Source organism: Oncorhynchus kisutch, unplaced genomic scaffold, assembly GCF_002021735.2.
Source record: "Oncorhynchus kisutch isolate 150728-3 unplaced genomic scaffold, Okis_V2 scaffold2426, whole genome shotgun sequence".
Lineage (NCBI taxonomy): Eukaryota > Metazoa > Chordata > Actinopteri > Salmoniformes > Salmonidae > Oncorhynchus > Oncorhynchus kisutch.
This window is the reverse complement of record NW_022264371.1, coordinates 1-5,626: the sequence shown is the minus strand read 5'-3', so window position 1 is coordinate 5,626 and position 5,626 is coordinate 1. Positions and strand designations below refer to the sequence as shown.

Genomic DNA, 5,626 nt, shown 5'->3' with positions numbered 1-5,626 from the left:
CTGGCTTATGGTCTGAGACCACCCACCCGGGCAGCTGATGAAACGGAGGAGTATTTCTGTATAATAACGCCCTTTTGTGGGGAAAACTCATTATGATTGGCTGGCCTTGCTCCTCAGTGGGTGGGCCTATGCCTTCCAAAGCCCACCCATGGCTGCGCCCTGCCCCATTCGTGAAATCCATAGATTAGGGCCTCATTTATTTATTTCAATTGACTGATTTCCTTTGAGATAGTTGCATGTTGCTTTTATATTTCGTTCAGTATATAACGTGCACAATTGCTTTAGCCTACATTATTGAATACATCAATAGGTGCATAGCAAACAGACATGTTCCTCAATAGTATTGACATTGAGGCTATAGGTCTACATTCAGAAAGCAGCTGAGTTCTATGGTGATTGCCACCTGCTGTGTCATAACGCGGGTGTAACCAGCATTCTGTACTATCGGAGCGTGTAGTGAGGCACGCGTTGCAATAATATCTGCCAGAGACGGTGATACATTGTAGCAGTAGATTGCAGCGCATACAGTTCTTTATAACAACAAATGTGGCGACATTGTAGCAGCATAGGTTTCATATTGATATCCAACACCTTGGTTATAGACGATTTGACGAAGCATTGTCCCACTGTTTTTCCACTGTAAACTCTACAGTCAACAAACTCGCTCTCTTCCTGGTACTGTGTTCTTTAGAGCTCCAAAGAGCATGCGCGACTGGTTAGATCTGCTGCAGAATGACGTCAGCAATTCAAAACACAGGCAAGTCCAGACACACTACCGTCTGATCAGTCATACGATGTACGCTTTAATTTATTCTAGCCAACTGACCGAGGATCTTTCTATCACGTTACATGCGAATGAAGCCTGAAAGAGGAAACGTCAACCACTGTTTTGGCTTTTTTCGAAGGAATATAATTTTGCGCGAGATGTCCGGATATTGACATTGTGAAGCTACCTGTCAAAGGAATCTGTGAAGTGCTGGACTGTTGTTGACACGAGCCGAGCGGTGTTATCTCTGCTCATGACGATGCCTCTCGAGGATGATCTAGCCTCAGCAGCCGCGACTGGCAACACCAATCGTGTTAAAATTCTATTACAAAGTGGAGTGGACGTCAACGGTGTAAACTGCTTTGGACGGACACCTCTGCAGGTAAGTGTCTCGCGCTACGCTCTAGTCGTCGTGCTTATTGGTTAAGATCGTGTCGTGATTATTGTAAAAGAGAGTAAATATTCAACGGTGTCATCAATATTTTAACGTTGCAGAGACTGCCCATGCCGCTTTGTTTAAAAAAAATCGACTTTAGGTTGAAAACATAAACTGCCTTAACAAATTACTAGAATAGCATGTCATACTGTGAAATTATTTGCATGGGAGCTATATTACCTTTGTTATATATTCTATATATTTTAATGTGCTTTATTTGCGTCATAGTTTAGTCTGTTGCACCTCAGGAACCGAGTGATGGGAATGGTGTGCAATTGCCCGTGGTTTCTATAGGCCTGCCATTAACTTTTATGAAGTCCAAATTGTTACTTCTATTGTTGGAAATATTTCCATGAGTTTGTCTTTCAAATAAACATAGAAATAATTCGATATTATACTCTATCAAAATGGTCCATGGCATTACCATTGTAAGCTATATCGGGGCAATGGAGGATGCATGCAGGTCACCACACCCAACCTTCCAAACTCAAAATTGCTCTCCCAAAAATGGCCAAAGTTATCCATATAACATGATATATCTTATTTTAAATTATTAATATGTTCAGATTTAATGACTTACTCTAAAAATACAAAAAAATGTCCTCGGGCTGCTATCAAAATGTCAAGGCTGACTCTTCCTATCTATATTTGGCCTTAACTTTGATAGCCCTACATTTTTAATGCATTTTAGGTTTGCTACAATACGAAAGGTGTGGCTGCAATTAAAATACGTAAAATTGAAATCATAAGAAATTGTAGGCCGACTTATACCCTTTAACAATGTTATAGCATCAGTTGGGCCTAACTGCTTTTTTTTGTCATTTAGATCCATTATTATATTGTTATTAAATTGTTAAGTGAATAACAGCACCGACATTGTTGGATCATTAAAACACTTTAAACAATCTGAAACGAAAAGCATGCGCTTTTATGGTCTGATAGAACTATAGGCATAATGTATTATTTAGTGTTATTCAAATGCCCCTCTAAATAACGTATTACACACCATGGCAACATTATTTTCCTCGCAAATATAGGCATATTTATGAAATATTCTAGCAGAAGATCTGTAAGTAAAAATCAACTGGATTTGTATTTCCTAGGTGATGATGATGGGCAGTTCACCAGTGGCGCAGTTGTTACTAATGCAAGGAGCGGATCCTAATATCGCAGACCGACACACTGGGACTACGCCGTTACACGATGCCGCCAGGATGGCTTTTGGACACGGTAGAGATCCTTGTCCAATTCCTCGCCGATCCGAACTGCCGGGACAATAGGAACTGCCGGCCAATCGATTTGGCAATAGAAAGTGGACATCATAATGTCGTTGCGTTTCTGAAGGCTTTGTGAAATCAAAGATGCCTTGTATTTATTTGTGTGACGATTTTAGTGTATAGAATACGGATGTATATTCTAGACCCATTCATTTCTTAAATACTTTTTTTCTCGATAAAAAAATGTTTTATTTATGCCTCTCAAAGAGTATTGCACTTATGCACTTAATCAACGGTTTGTTAATTAGGCTTAAGATTTATAAGTACATGTAACATTTGTTTTTAGTGTTAAGTTGTCATTTTTTTGTTTGTTATTTTAAATTATGTAATAATCACAGACTGCTTTGGCGTTGCTATAGGAACATATATACTCTACAATATTGATAAGGTGAGGAATTTACTTTACCAAAAATAAAAGCACACAGGTATTGATACCTTCAGTACCCCCGTTTGAACTTTTGATTGGAGAAATAATTGTTTTTATCAAATTGCATTAGGCCTATATGATGAGTTTGTATCTTATTTTAGAATTGAACTCTTCTAAAATAACGAATTATTAGAAACCCAAAAGTAAAAATGTGGGGTATGGATTTGTGTATTTTGATAATAATCCATCATCGTTTATATTAAGACAAGTGTTATTGGACATTTGGAAATGGGTCTGGACTTCCTGTATATAAAGCTGATGATGTTGGATTTGGAATAATTCAGAGAACATTGTTTCATGCCAAACCTAAAGTTGGTCACTTCGATTCTGAATTATTTAAGTAGACCTACCTACTTAAATATGTATTAATTTAGGCTATAATTAAGTATTATGGAGCTCAATTTGAAACCCATAAGTTTCGCTACAATGCATCGACATTGAACGAAATGTTTAACTTTTCATCAAAAGGAAATCATCTAAATAATGGAAGGATCTAGACCACAATGAATTAGCGTGTCCATTCGTGAGATAAGGTGTGTCCCTTCAGCTCGATAACCAACTATTTACTTATTATTTTTACAACTTAAACATACCTTTTATTTAGGCCTACTATAATGGGAACATTCTTGTTCTGTTGAAACGAATGTTTGGATAGGCTGCGAGAACTATTGTGTTTATTTAACATAGATTACCACCCCTCAAACTCAACTCTGGAACTCGAAGCCAATTCCACTAAGTTTTTTCATTGTTCCCCTCTAATCAGGGACTGATTTAGACCTGGGTCACAAGGTGGGTTCAATTTATTATCAGGTAGAACAGAAAACCGACAGGCCCCGGTCCTCGTAGGGTAAGAGTTGAATAGCCCTGGCCCTACACAATAGCCCAGTTATTTCAAAATCAATATCATTAAACGTATTTATTTTTCACTGTGGAATAAACACTCATGAGACTGTGTGTGTAACTTACTGTACAAGAGTAGATAGCAAAGTGGGCGTGCGCCTGAAAATTCAAATAGTACATTGTACTAATAATGCAAGAATTTGGTTCATGGGCCTAATATGCCTACTTTTTGCTTGAATAGAAATTATTTATCGTTCCGCCATTTCGCTACATTTATTTGAAAGGTCAATATAAACTATACCATTGTAAAAGCAAAAGAAAGCGCTCTATTTTGGGGTCAAAACACACTTGTTTTGTGTACGAGAGAAGCATAACCAAAGCATGGATGTCGACGTATAACGCCACATGCAGTTTCTCTTATCATTTCGCACCAGGCCAGCGGGAAGCCACAAATAACTTTGGAACACTGGTACAAAATGTTGCGTGCACGATCAAGGCAGGAATGAATGCTTAGAACCCCGCCATTTCGTGCTCAGTCTGACTGAAATCATGTTATTAGCCTATTAGACCGCTGTAACACTAGCAGTCATGACAAAGTATCACATTTGTTCATGAGGATACATTTAGCAGTGGCATTTTTATTGGAAACATTTTAGTAGACCAACATGAGGGAGGCAATACAATGTTGTTATTGGACATTTGAAGCAAATTTCACAAGCCTAATTAATTAAATAGTAAAATATATGCATTCGTCTATTTTGAAAGGAGGCTATATTGAACCATGTGCTCTTCTTGAAGTTTGACATTTAAAAGTATTTATTTGCGTGCGTTAAGCTGCATTCATGTTCACTACCTCTAGTCAGTCTACTTCCTGATCTTCATCTTTCTCCGAGTCAAACGTATTTTAAATGGTGACAACTTGTCACTAAAGGTACAGTACCAAGATGAGATAAAGGGAGAATCTTATAAGCATCTGGCATTTTGCAAAAGTACCTATCATTTAACTTGTAACAGAAGAGTGACATTATGCAAACATAATGACAGGAAGTCCAATGTTGAACCATATGCGTCACTTCAAACAAGTGTTAGGTTAAGGTTCTAGCTAACTTCCCGATTTAAAAAAATGAAAGCACATTTCCAATCTACATAACTTTATTGATTTTGTCACACTTGCAAACATTTGACCTGTACATGCAGTCGAACACAATCATAACTGAATATCCACCATCATGTTGACTGTTAAGCCTACTTCCTGAAGTGAACCCTATTAGCACATTATAATACTGCAGCTGTGAATCCATGTAAAAATAAATGCTAGGTTAACATGAAGTGTTTTGAAGATACGTTTTAGATGATCCCGTCACATGATGAGACAGATCGATAATGCCCTCAGTGGAAGTCTTTCTTAATGAAAGAAGGCGTTTTATTTTATGGAAAGTATAAGAGCCATGAATCCACTATTCCCTCACCTAATAATTAGGAGTAAAGAGCCATGAATCCACTATTCCCTCACCTAATAATTAGGAGTAAAGAGCCATGAATCCACTATTCCCTCACCTAATAATTAGGAGTAAAGAGCCATGAATCCACTATTCCCTCACCTAATAATTAGGAGTAAAGAGCCATGAATCCACTATTCCCTCACCTAATAATTAGGAGTAAAGAGCCATGAATCCACTATTCCCTCACCTAATAATTAGGAGTAAAGAGCCACGAATCTATCAACAATGTGGTTTGACCTTGTTTCAGGGCAACAAAGTGGAAAACAGTATGGTGAAGTTGGTCTTCAGCCAGTTCAGCCAGTTTAGCATTTCCCCCACTAAATGGTTAGGATTGGGGAAGCTGATCCTAGATATGTACCTAAACTAAACTTCACCCCC

General features: G+C 37.9%; 1 pseudogene; it reads left to right on the top strand.

Moving 5' to 3' along the window:
* The first annotated feature begins 709 nt into the window (after nt 1-709).
* Nucleotides 710-2,939, top strand: LOC116370021 (cyclin-dependent kinase 4 inhibitor B-like; annotated as a pseudogene).
* The last annotated feature ends 2,687 nt before the right edge of the window (nt 2,940-5,626 follow it).